This window comes from Hemiscyllium ocellatum, unplaced genomic scaffold (assembly GCF_020745735.1).
Source record: "Hemiscyllium ocellatum isolate sHemOce1 unplaced genomic scaffold, sHemOce1.pat.X.cur. scaffold_1087_pat_ctg1, whole genome shotgun sequence".
Lineage (NCBI taxonomy): Eukaryota > Metazoa > Chordata > Chondrichthyes > Orectolobiformes > Hemiscylliidae > Hemiscyllium > Hemiscyllium ocellatum.
Window position 1 is genome coordinate 119,403 of NW_026867672.1, and position 14,288 is coordinate 133,690.

At 44.3% G+C, this 14,288-nt stretch overlaps 1 long non-coding RNA gene across 2 annotated transcripts in view; it reads left to right on the plus strand.

The window, feature by feature from the left end:
• Positions 1–7,344, plus strand: part of LOC132809348 (uncharacterized) — a 40,668-nt gene extending 33,324 nt beyond the window's left edge. The window contains exon 5 of one of the 2 annotated variants that reach the window (XR_009642268.1): positions 7,306–7,344. This is a non-coding gene — a long non-coding RNA (uncharacterized LOC132809348). Of the gene's footprint in view, positions 1–1,037; positions 1,248–7,305 lie in introns of those variants that run through there. The other variant, XR_009642266.1, reaches the window with a different exon arrangement.
• The last annotated feature ends 6,944 nt before the right edge of the window (positions 7,345–14,288 follow it).

Consider the following 14,288-nt stretch of genomic DNA (forward strand, 5'->3'; position numbering starts at 1 on the left):
TGGAAGTAAAAGCTTTTGGAGCGTGCTGTGATTTTTAACTTGATAAGGATTATCTCTATGGTAACAGTTAAATGCTTCAACAATGAGAGGCCACATTTCCCCACACAATAGGTTCCCCTCTAGCCGTGTAAGCTGCTATTCCAGCTTTGGGGACAGCTACTCATCGCTTTTCTCCCCCAATCCCATCTAGCTTTCTGTTGATCTTTAAAGTTTTTTTCTAATCTCCATAGTTTCTCCTTGGTTATTGCCAAGAAATCAGGTTGTGGAAGCAGATGTCTCAGTAAAAACAGTGACAGCCCACATGTCCTGTGTGTCTGAATGGGGATCCTATACACAACACCCTCCAGCCCACACTTTTCATTCACTATCCAGAAACATGTCTCCAGTGGTTTCATGGGGATTACAACTCCCACAATTCCTGAGGCAGGGACCACGTGTGTGAGGGGAAGCCCAGAACTGCACATGTACAGAATATGGGCGGATTTTGGAGCATGTGCTTTGGGGTAATTAGCAGAAATCATTTGACATTGTGATTGGCTGGAGGAGGAACATATCAGCTTGTAGTATTAATGGGTTTGGGGGGGGTCAAAGTGTCACCACACCCACATGGGCCCAAGATCCACCCCCAACTTGTCATAATGCTGGGAATCGACCAATGGGAAACAAAGAAGGATCTGACCCATTCTCCCAGACTGAAGGTTCCTCTTCTGTCCAGCATCTGCTACCACCCTTTCTATTTATTTCCTTTGATTTATCCTGCTGTAACATTATAGACTTGCAGTAACTGAAGGGAAATGGAGTAAACCCAGAAAGGGTGCAGAGTCTAACGAGGACAGGAAGTGTTGGCATGGATCTGTTTATCAGTAACTCCATGAGAATGGGGGTGGGTACATTAGGGACAGCAGAGGCAGAATGGTGGGAGAGAGTAAGTGGGCTGGAGGGTTACAGCTTTTGCAGAAGAAAGGGAAAAAAGATTTCCAGAGAAGCTAGAATTGTTCTGCTCTGAATTTCTAATCTGTACATACTTGTTTATACAGGGTGCTTAATGGTGAAGATTTGCAGACTGAAATCTCAAACTCCTGTGCAGATTGTGATTAAGTTAACCAGCATTTGAAGAACCAAAGATGGAGAATAACTTGGGCAAAATCCAGCAACACTCTCCCTCCCAGCATTGTTGGTCTATCTGCACCAAATGGGCTGTGAATGGTTCAAGACAGCAGCTCACTCCCATCTTCTCCAGGGTAACTAGAGATGGGAATAAATGCTGGCTGAGCCAGTGATGCCCATATCCTGGAAATGGTTTCTATCTCTAGTTGCTGAAACCCAGTTGATGTTACTGCAGGATGGTGAGGGATGCTGAGTGCATCCTCCAGGAGGCAGCACCATCACATTACCCCTGCCTATACCCACACAGTAACACAGCAACGTCACTGGAACAAAAGGCAGTGAAGCCAAAGGAGGACTTAGATATAGTTCTTCGAGGTAAAGTCATGAAAGGGGATTGGAACACAGCAGGAACAGGAGACTGAGCTGGATGGTCAGCTGTTTCCCATTGAATGTGGAGCAGGATTAAAAGGCTGAATGGTCTCCTCCTGCTGCTATCTCCCAGGTATGTATATAGCCATAGAGCCCGGGTAGGAAGAAGTAGGCAGGGCAGGGATTCTCCAGGCGAATGCACTTCCACATCTGGGTTCAGCGGGAAGGGATCAAATCAAAGTAGAGTTGGGGGTGAGGAGGCAGCGATGGAGATAAAGCACTGTATCCACTGCGGTGCCCATCTCTATCTAAAGACAACGGGAGAATTGATAAAAGCTACGTGCTCCTTCTCCAAGGACACCCTGTTGTATCACCTTTATCCTCAATCATAGAATAGAATCCCGACAGTGTGGAAGGAGAGCATTGGCCCATCAAATCCCACCAACTATCCAAAGAGCATCCCATCTGGAGCACTCCACCCCTGTAACACTGCATTTCCCATGGCAGATCCACAGAGTCTGAACAATCCTGGACACTGGACAATTTAGCATAACTGATCCACCTAACCCACAAATCTTTGGACTGTGGGAGGAAACCAGAGCACCTGGAGTGGACCCACACTATCCTGGGGAGAATGTGCAAACTCCACACAGGCTGTTGACCAAGGCTGGACTCTAACCTTGTACCTGGTGCTGTGGAGCAGCAGTGCTATAGAGCAATTTAAATCAAAACAGATGACCCCTGCTCATTGCTGTTTGTGGAGACTTATTGCCCAGAGAGACATCCTGAGATTCAGAAAGAGACAATATGAATTCAATCAACTCCTGCTGAGTTAATGTGATTAACAACAACATCAATACTCCAACAGCGTCATCAGACCTCGTACCTACTCTATCATTTACAATTTTTAACCCATGGGAAGTTTGTTACCAGCTTCGATGACAGCCATAATGCTCTGACCACTTTGACAGAGCCAGTGCTCGTCAGTTCTCATAGTTATCAATAGATTGAATCTAAACAGGATGCCCCACAACAGGAAGTGCTCTAACACTCAATGCCCGTAAGGCAAGGTCATTTTCCTAAAACCACTCACGACTGGCAATACCATTGAAGATATTTTATACAGTAACCTTTCTGTCTCAATTGCCAGTTCCAGTCCATGACGCAGCCAGTAACATGCCAGTGAATTGAATTCTAACAGCAGCATTGCCCTGGCAGGAGAGATTGAGGAGCTTGAAGCTGTCTTCTCTGGAGTATCTAAACATGAAACACTTCAAATGAACAAAAATCTTCAAGAGCTCGAGAGAATGTATACAGGAAGGATGTGCTCCTAGGCTGGTGTGCCTGGAATGAAATAAACACTAACTACGGTATCTTTACCCAGCATCCCCTTTAGCTGCATAAATGTTGAGGATTTATTTGCTGCTCTGATTCCACTCTCTCCATCACTCCCATTTTTCACTGCTGTAATGTTGATGACTGTGCAAATGTATAAAATTTAATTTAATCCATCCCAAAGCCTCTCTGTACCTGTGTCTCACTTGTGTTCACCAAGACACTCATTCAATCTGACCTCTTTGTAAACCCTGCTCTGATATTTCCTTAGAGGGCTCAGAATTAATTATTCACAGAATTGTTACTGTACAAAAGGAGGCTGATTGGCTGATCAGCTCTCCAAAGGATCACCTCACTGACTGCTATTCTTCTCCCTTTACCCCATAAACCTTCCATTCATCCTCTTCCAATAACACCAGCGAGTTCACAACTAACCACAGCGATCAGATTTATTTTTGTTTGTTCATGGGATCACGGCATCACTTGCTGGGGCAGCATTTGTCATCCATTCTGACTGCACAAGAAATGGTTCAGAGTCAACCCCATTATTCAGGGTCTGGATTGACATGTCGGCTGGACCAGGTCAGGAGTAACACAGTCTCCCAGACCCAATGATATGAAGAGTTGATTTCTGGCCTACTATCTTATTTCTGAAACGATAATGAATAATGTTTGCCTTTGAATTAAAAGAGAAAGACGAAAATGTGTTTTATTCTGATTGAGCACATCCTCCTGTGTCTCTCAGTTGTTATTGACAGTCTCATTCCCCCCCGCACCAGAACCTGTCCCAGAGAGTGTTACAGAAATAGCAGAATGGTCAGCTGCAGCTGGTCACCTGACCGGTCACTGGACCCAAAGGTGCACTCTCCACAGATGCTGCCTGATCTGCTGACTTTTTCCAGCAATTTCTGTTTTTATTTCTGATTTCCCAGCATTTGCAGATGTTTAGTTTTTCATATTCATCTGGTCTGTTGCAGAGGAGTTTATTGATGAAATTAGAGGGTTTTGCAAGTTGTACGTTAGGTCACACATCAGCTATGATCATCATGAATGGCAGAGAAGGGTTGAGGGGCTGAATGGCCTCCTTCTGTTCCAATGAAAGTTATCCATCGGCAGCTTGTGGTAACATTTCCCCTCACTGCTCACTTCACCCTCCATGTCTAACACACTGTTACTGACTGAACAAACCTCCTGTGTTTGAACTAAACCTGCTAATGTTCAGTGGCTCCTCCTGCCTCCTGGGTTTAACTCTCATCATGGAATGCTGTCTTGTATTACTGCGGGAATGCCCACAAGGACTCAGCCTGGAGTCTGTATCCCCTGGGATCCACGAACCCCATTTATTTCCTCCTTCCTCTCTCATTCTGGCTATTGAACTCTCAGTTTCAATCCATTCTCTTGTCATGCTCTTCAACATGCCCATGTGGGTGGACTAGAGGCAGCTGGGATTTAATGAAGGGAAATGGGAATTAGGCGGAAGCATGAGGAGAGGTGACAGCAAAGACAGTTCTCATTGTAACGGCAGAGTTTCTCCCTGACCCAGTGAGTGCTGCAACACCTGAGACTGGGGGGAGCCAGATTCAATCAGGGATTTGGGGAAACACTCAGACACTGACCTGTCCATCTGGTGTTAACTCAGACAGAGAGAATGAAAGATACATATTAGATTGCAACTTTGATGATCTGGGGCAATGAAACATGCTTCCGACCTGATGATTTCAACCTCAAATCTCTGAAAGTACAAACACAAAGCTACCCATTTGTACCAGGTTGTCTCTCACCCTCCTGTTTTCTTGAGAAAAACATTTGGAGCCGTTCAGCCTTTTCTTGTAATTATAACCTCTATGTTCCTGTAAGATTTGTAATGAAACCTTTATTGTTTTCCTGTCCCTTGTGAGTGGTGGCAGCAGCAGAAACAGGTCCTGACCTGTGAGGAGTTTCAGTTGGAATACTTATATTTAAAAATTCATTCTCACCCTCACATACAGTGTGAAATTGAGGTAAAAACAGAAGGATAGGAGTGAGTGAGAACCCACAGAAACACACAGGCAGCATGTGTACCTGAGCTGAACGAACCAGGCATTAGGAAAATGTGACAGCAATCGCAACCATTTATAATCGCATAATTCTGCAGGTGTAGACAGAGGCTATTCGGCCCATCAAGTCGGTAATTACCTGCTCTCCTACCCTATCCCCGTAACCTCACATTTACCATGGCCAACCCAACGCGCCAAACCTACACTCTCCAGGCCATGTTAGCACGGCCAATAAAGCAAACCTGCACATCTGTGGGAGGGTCACAAATTACATCCAAATGCTCGGAATTGTGGATGAAAGCTCACAAATACTTGACTGACGCAAATTCTCTGTTTCCAAAATAAAATCTGGGGAAAACTGCAGCCAGAAAGATTTCCCATTATCCCTGGAGGAACAGAATTCAAAATTTGTGCCATTGACCCGGGGGGGAGTGAAAGTTACAGTGGTCAGGGAACTATCAGAAATGTAATAGGTTGTGAGTAGGTAGGTGTGAGACAAGGACAGAAAGGCAGTCTGTCACATAGGCGAAGGCAGGAGAGATTAACAGCAGAAATGGTAGTCCCTCAAGGCCAAGGGCAACAGATTTAGGGCTGGGAAAGAAACAAGGAAACAAGATATGCAGCTGCCAAAGAAATACTTTGAGAAAATAGGTTATAACAACAGAGGACAGAGTCTACAGTCTGAAATTGTTGCTCTCATTGGTGAGTACAGAACGCTGTAAAGCCTGAGTCATTCTATCACAGCCAACACATGGAGGATGGGCCAAGTGGCTTTGATCTGTGCTGTAACTTTCTGATAATGTTATTCTGACATTTGGAGCTCAAGTCTAATGATGTTTAACTTCTCAAATTGGACTGGAGTTTAATATTCTGGAGAAATGTCAAATAAATCACATTTATCCCATTCTGCAGAACTTAGTCCATTGCCCTGCACGTTCCAACATTTCAGTTCCATCCACGTACTTTTATTCAAATGTAATGCTGGTAACTGCCTCTGTCACTCCATCAGTGAGATCCTGCTCTCCACCATCTCTGAGGGAAATAAATTCTCCTTTCCCTTTTTTTTCTGAGAATTATCTTCAATCTAAAACCTCTAGTTCCTGATGGCTGTTAATGAATAGCTGCTTCCTCTCCATTCTACCTGAATCCCTCAGCATTTTATCACATCAGTTAAATCTCAGTTCATCTTCCTTAGAATCCCCCCACCCCCAACCTATCCAATCTTTCCTCAGAGCAGAAATTCTCCAATCAGAGAAACATTCTGATCAATCTTCTCTGTCCCCTCTCTGGTGTGATCACATCAATCCTGGAATGTGGGGACTAAGAGTGAGTGCAGTACTTTAGCCGTGGTCAAACTAGTGTTCCAGTGTCACCTCCGTGTTCTTGTGGTTGTTGCTGATACAAGAAGTGTCCTGGTTTTCCCACATGGAACTGAATGTGCACTCCATGAGACTGGATTCCCTACCATGTGTTTGTTTGTTAACTAATCCTAAATTAACTTCACATTTCAGATACCCACCAATAAATTTCGTCCATTATACTCAAGTCACCTTACTTTTAATATCTCTTTAAAATTATTACTAACACAACAGGTTTTAATTTGCTGAATAAGTATTCCGGTGTCTTCACTGTTACAATCACTTGAAGATTATCTTTACCTTCAGCTACATGTGGCGAATTGAACACTGATTGTAAACATATTGATATCAAATGGACTTCAGTTTTATGATGATTCATCCAGTCTGACATTCTTGTTGATTAATATCTTGGAGAGAACTGTCCTCAGAACTCCAACTGTGCTCTGACTTCAATCACAACTGGTTGTGGTGGACTGCAGATCTTAGATCTGTTCCGTTGTTTACTGGATTGTTTCGCTCTGTCTATCACTTGCTGCTTATGCTGTTTGGTAACTTCATCAGGTGAACACCTCATTTTTAGGTATTCATGCTGCTGTTACTGACATGCCCTCCTGAATTCCCTCAGTTGAATGAGGGCTGATCCTCTGGTTTGATGGAAGGAGGGAAGTTGGGGAATATGCTGGGCCGTGATTCTGTAAGCTTTGTTGGAGTACGACTCTACTGTTGTTGGAAGGCAAGAGCTAAACTCTTGCACTGTAAACCTGATGTACAAGAAGCTACATGCAGTATCCTGAACCCTGATAGGCCAAGACATGAAATACGAGCAACGCTGTACAATGATGCAGGATCACAACTGCAGCAAGGGGAGATTAAGATCCAACTTGACATAGGAGTAGGGAAAGAAGCAGCTGATCAGATTGTCTCCTTCATAGTCACAAAGAGACTCTGTGAGATTATTGTCCTGTTGAAGGTGAGGATGGAGGAGGTTGGGGAGATGAGGAGCTCTTCAAAGGAAACTAATCTGCCTGAGAGTTATGGGATCGACTTGATTGCTAGGTATTTAACAGAAAGGTAATTGAAACTGTTCTTATCCCCAAAAGATAACAAGACTGATGGTGTTTACAATCATGATCAGAAACAAACCTCAGAATACATGGTTCATAGATGGATGTCAATAGCCCATCAACATCCAACTCCTGCAATTATTCAGCAAATGTATGTGTGATTAACCAGTCCTGATGTACCAGAAAATCCCTGTTTACTCTGTGCAGATGGACAGCAATGTGAGGAAGTATTGGCCAAGTGGTATTGTCGCTGGACAGTTAATCCAAAGCCCCAGATAAAGTTCTGGAGACCTGAGTTCAAAGCCTCCTGCAGCAGATGGGGGAATTTGAATTATTTTTTAAAAAAACTTGACCATTAATCGATTGCAGAAAAGCCCATCTGGATCACTAATGCCCGTTCAGGAAGGAAGCTGCCATCCTTACCTGGTCTGGCCTACATTGTGACTTCAGACCCACAGCAATGTGGACGACAGTGTGAATCTGTACATGTTCAGAAATGCTGTGAACATTTCCAAAACGAAGTTCTCTATATGCAAAACTTTATGAACTGCCAAAACCGTTGTTCATTACTTGGTGTGAAAAAGAGAAAGAAAAATCATCCAACTGTGGTTATGAGTAAATTGACTGGTATCTCAGCAGGATGGATGCCTGAGTGACTCCCTTCTCTCTCTTCTTCCCCTCCCCCCCCCCCCCACCCACCACACACACACACACACACACACAGCAGGTGAACAGCTTCTCCCCAGACTGACTGGTTTGGCCAGTTTCCAGGTGGGAATGGGTAAAGAATTCCCTTCTGGCATTCCCCACATTTCCAGAGTCTGTCCCTAGTGTGGCTGCAATAGTGTTTTGCCATTTCAGGTAAATGCTAACAGACTGTTACACACACCGTTACACACACCCCCCCACACACACACCAGAACCCAGTATAAGGCAGTAAAAACTGCTGTGGAAAGACAGCCTGTATTGGTCTGAGTAGGAACACTGAGCATATTTACCTCAATGACAACTTAATCGGTGACCAGAGCAAGTTAAGCAAGTCCAAATAAAATGCATTATAGCACAGAGAGAGGCCCATCAAATCCAAGCTGGCTCTCTGTAGCAGAATCCAATATTCTCACTCCTCATATGTCCCACAAATTTTGCAAGTTTATTTCCCTCAGATCTGATAAAATTGTTTTTACCAATCATTCATCTTCTCCTCTGCCTGCACCACCATAATAGGCAGCTTGTTCTGCATATTTCTAGCCAATACAGACAGCAGAAACACTTGTTCATGTCCCTCTGTCTCAAAACCTTACATCTGATCATAATTCTAGTGCCATCGCCTATCGAATACACATATTTCTGTCTGCTATATCTAGGTGTGTTATAATCTTATACAGCTCTATCAAAAATATATTTAGCTTGTTTACTTCAAAGAAAATAGCAATTTCTTCAAATCAATCCAATGACTGCATTGTCTTCATCAGTGAACCACTCCAGTAAGTCTGTACTTAACACCCTGAAGATCACTCATATCCTTCATTGTTGGTGCCTATTTTGTTCCTCAAATCCAGACAATGCAAGTTTTCTGCACAACAGCAGTAGCTTTATAATTGGACAGCCGGCGAGAGTTTTTAAAGCATCTCTAAAGTAGCAAAGTGCCTACTTGTAGAGACTCTTCATGAATCTCTGCCTTACCCACAGAGACAGTATATTTAATAGGAATTAGACAAAGACATATCAGTCACATGGGCGATTGTCATTACATAGTTTAAAGCAGGTAAATATGACCTTACAAAGCTTGATGAATGGCGATGTCCTGTGATAACATGTGAATGGATTACAGAAACTGATTATCATATTGTTCATGATTATGTGTTGATGGGAAGAGATTAAGGCTGGAGGGTGCTTCCTTCAGTAAATGGGGGATTCATTAACCTATGCTAATATGGAGGGGAGGTAAGACAATGGGAGCTTGTTAGATGATTATAACTGTTATCTCTTATAATCCTTTCCAAAACCTTTCCTACAATGGAAGGAAGGCTCACTGGTCTATAATACCTGGGTCATCTCTGCTGCCTTTCTTGAACAAGGGCACATTTGCAATCCTCCAGTCCTCGGGTACTAAACCCATAGACAATGATGACTCAAATATCAAAGCCAAAGGCTCTGCTATCTCCTCCCTAGCTTCCCAGAGAATCCTCGGATAAACCCCATGGGGACTGTCTACTTTCACTCCTTCTAGAATTGATAACACCTGTGCGTTACTAACCTCAATCCTTTCTAGTCTAATATCTCGTACCAAGTTTTGTCCTCTACAGTATTCCCCTTTTCCTGTGTAAACACCATTGAGAAATGTTCATCTAGCACTTCTCCGATCTCTGCACGGTCCACACTCAACTTCCCACTTCTGTCTTTGATTAGCCCTATTCCTACCCTAATCATCCTTTTATTCTTCACATACCTATAGAAAATTTCAGGATTATCCTTTATTCTGTTTGCTAAAGGCTGCTTGTGTCCTCCCTTTCTTTTTTTTAAACTCTCTCTTTTAATCCTTCCTAGCTGATCTGTAAGTCTCAATTGCTTCATCTGTACCATTTTGCCTCATCAACACATAAGCCTCTTTCTTCTTCTTCTTAACACAAGAGATTCAATTCTGTAGTAAACCATGGTTTACAAACTCTATCTGTGCCAGTTGGGTCACCCCACAGCCACTGATTTTCCAAAGACAACAATCCAAGATTTTCCAACCTCTCCCAATCCAGGCAACATCCTGGTAAACCTGTTTCCACCTTCCCAAAAGCCTTCACATTCTACCTATAATGTGGTGATCAAGACGGCACACAATACCCCAAAGGTGGCCTGATTCTAGGTTTATATTCACTTCCCTGACAGAAGAAGGCAAGCCCTGCCATCCACCTCCTTCACCACTTTCAGGGATCTTTCAGCTTGCAATTCAAGATCCATCTGTTTATCAGTGCTGCTCAGGGCCCTTCCGTTTATTGTGTACATTCCTCTTGCTATGTGTCTTCCAAAACGCATCACCTCACACTTGTCTGAATTAAAACATATCTGCAATTTCCTCCACAAACTTTCTGACTCATCTCTTTCTTGCTGTATCCTTTAACATCATTCTTCATGATTCACAACTTCAACAGTTTGTGCCATCTACAAACTTGCTAATTAAATCGTTTACATTTTCAAACTTTTCATTTATATACATTACAAACAACAGATGTCCCAGCTCTGAGCCTTGTGGAACAGCACTAGCCACAGACCTCCAGCCAGCAACATGCCCCTGCACAACTGTTGCTGGGAGAAAATCAAAGAGGAGCCTTGAGCTCTGTGATGAGCAGCATGACCAACGTTTATTCAGAGCTCCTTACTAATACATGATGGAGAGGTCTCTCTCTGGCTCCCCCAGATAACTCCAGCATTTGATGGTGTTTACTTCATACGTTCCAGTAATATTTTCCCCCTGACCTGAACTCCAGAGTTTGGAATGTCAGCTTGGATATTTCCGTGTTCCCTTTCACAGTCTCTGATTCTCTCAGCTCATGCAGCTGCCTTGCCAGTTCTTTCACAAATAGTTAACCCTATCCTTGTCATTGCACATCTCCGGCCCTCCCACTACCACACATCTCCGCCCTCCCACTACCACCACACTCCCTGTGGCATCTGCATAGTCCATCCAGTCACTAATTCAAAGGGGACAGCCCTGTCCCCTTTGCTGGGTTGTCCTCAGTTTCATTAGGCTGGTGTGGAGTACTCTAACCTATCGCTGTCCTGTCTCTGAGAGAGCCTTAGTCAGATTAGCTTTCACTATCTGCGTCATTCGTCTGTCCCTGAGCTCGGGGGTGGTATGGGGATGGGATTTCTGTTCAGTACCAAACAGAGCACATAGCTCTTTAGCTATGTTCCCTGTAACATTTGTCCCTTGATCATAATCTGCAGGGGAATGCTTCCACCCACCGAGTAAACTATTTATTAAAACCCAGTAGGACTTCCTTCCCTGGGATTTGGGATGGATGTGTGTGTAAAATCCATCTGTAATTGTTCCCATGGGCCCCTGGTTCCCTGCTGCTGCCTCCATTTTCCTCCTGATTGCTTTCCCTGGCTGACACTGTGAACACACTACACCACCTTCGACAAAACCTTGCTGTATTTCTCCCTGTTCTAGGCAAGGATTGTAGTGGATCATCTGATATTGCATTGTATCCTGCCCCATATGGTTCAGCCCATGATATGTTTTTAATAATGTTTGTCTTATACAGTGTGGTGGCACTGCTGGATCATCCAGACTCTGTCTTGTCCTATTATTGCCCCACCCTTTTCCCATTCCTTGTTTCTCCTGTTGTGGACTGTTTCTGGGAATATCTTTAAACCTTCCTCTCTCACTTCTGTAGCTACACCCATTGCCATCTCCTCAAATGTTTCAGTCAGTATTTCACATATAAGATTATTAAAGGATTGGACATTCTGGAGGCTGGAAGCAGTTTCCGCTGATGGTGAGTCCCGAACTAGAGGGCACAGTTTAAAAATAAGGGGTAGGCCACTTAGAACAGATTTAAGGAGAAACTCCTTCACCCAGAGAGTAGTGGGTGTATGGAATGCTCTGCCCCAGAAGGCTGTGGAGGCCAAGTCTCTGGATACTTTCAAGAAAGAGTTGGATAGAGCTGTTAAAGGATAGTGGGATAAAGGGTTATGGGGATAAGGCAGGAGCAGGATACTGATTGAGATGATCAGCCATCATCATAATGAATGGTGGTTTTGTCTCGAAGGGCAGAACGGCCTACTCTCCTGCACCTATTGTCTATTCACCTGCCTTCCCCACATACTCACTGCCCCGTTGGTGTGAGGTTTCTACTTCCCTGTGAGCTATAACCTTCATTATTGCTGCTTCACTGGGAAAGTTAGCTGCTTCCACAAACACTCTGATCTGTTCTTCATGCTCTATGTGCCCCCCGACAGGGTGATGTACCCTCACCGAGCCCAGGCCATCACATGGTCATGAACAACACAAAGGCATGCTGTCTGTCTGTGTATATGCTGACTCCCTGACCCCTCGCTAATGTCAGTTTCTGTCAGGGCTCATGACGGTTCTGTCATTTCTGGGTAATTCTCCACAAAAGTCCTCCAATAATTAAACAATCCTAAAGTTTGCCTTATCCCTTCACGGTGTGCGGGTGTATGGTTTTGAATCATGGTCTTTCATTCACTGGGATTGTCCCCCTCCTTCCTGATTGATCGCCGATGTGATGTCCCAGTTCACCCACTCCCTACCTTTCCCACTCTCTGTGGGTTAATTTTAAGCCCGGCCTGCCTGACCTGATCCAATACTCTGTGTGATATCTGGATATGTTCTTTCTCTCCAACGAGGTAATGAGATGTTGTAAGATTAAATTGACGAACTCCATCACCATGTATCGTGGGATATACTGGAATATATGGGACCCCTGAGGTAACTGGATCCAGGTCTACTGCTTTCCTCAGACAGTAAATACCACTTATTCTGCTGTTCCAGGTCTACAGGAAGCCATTCACAATATCAAGGGCTGAGACTGTATCCTGTTGCAATTTTAATCCATTAACGAAAGTGGCTTCTGTGAATTCGGCTACTGTGACTTAGTCTGGGATACTGTTGGTCTGACTGTTCCCTGCTTCTCTCAATCTGTTACTGTCACAATTACTGCCTCCTCAGCCCCAGCTTTAATGATCCTGTTTTGTGTGGTGAGTGAGAGGGCCCTCGATCATTACAGGATCCATAGATAATAACCCAAATTCCTGTTTGAGTTACCCGCCCTGCTATAACTCCTCAGATTCTCTGACTGCTCCAGTCTCCCTGCAAGGTAACTACCCTGGAAATGTCGCCTCTCCTTTGCTTCCTGTCCCGGCCTGGCCAGTTGTTCCCCATGTTACAGTTTGTGTCTCTACATCAATAGTTGTTCGGAACGGTTCTAAACTGCCAACTCCCAGAATGGTCCTTTCCTCAGTTTTTCACACTCCCATATCTGAATATATTTTGCCAATCCATGATCTGCATTGGGACAGGTTTATTTCATTCAGCTTCCTTCAATCCCTCTCCAACTGCTCTCATTTTAGTAATTGAGATGAGGGGCAAATCTGTATCCGGTAACTGATATAGAATGCCCCTGTATTAATATAGTTCTGCTGGTTCCCAAGCACGAGCATCAATGAATATTCATGTGCCTACATGAACACAGGTGCACACACAATGTGAACATCTATCTCCCTCTCTCTGCCTCCGTTCCTTGGCTATGTGCCCTTTCCTGCTTCACATGTAACATTGTGGGTCTGGTTCCCCTCCCTGTACTGCAGCTATTCCCCTGTGTTTCTGAGTTTGTCTCAGCTCTCATGGCCCATTTCAGAAGGTGGTTAGAATTATCTCCCACCGGGAGTCCCATGTTATAATTACAGTAAATAGCCCCATGTCATCTTTTAAAAATTCATCAAACCTATTTCATCATCACAGGTTGGGTTTGGTAATCCCCCGTGGTCCTTACACACCTCAGGTTTCCTCTCTGTATGATCCCGATATTACCCTCAGCCCCTGAGTCACCAAGGTTATTTTAGCCCATTCACCCCTGTCCCCTCACCATGTGTCCCTTTAATCTGTAAATGCCTGGAGGTACTGATCGGCGTGCACTGGGGGGGGGGGGGGGGAAACCGGCTCACACCTCCACCCTCTCATTGCAGAGACAGTTCTGCTGTACACATCGGGGCATCTTTGCCTGAAGGATCTTGCCTGACACCATCATCGGTGAGACTGTACCTCAACGATTTTAACTGTATTCACCCAATAAGGCCCATTATTACCGTTTCTCTATCAGGCTGGGTGGTCATTCACCAACATCTGCGTTCAGATGGATAAACGGTTTTCATGTTTGGTTTCTGTCAGTTCCCTTTCTTGCCCCCCTCCTTCTGTCCAGGTTTGAGCTTTGATGCCCAGCGGTGCCACAGATCATGGCCTTCTGGGATTTACAGGGCAGTGGGTCATCCCACCCATTGCTGTC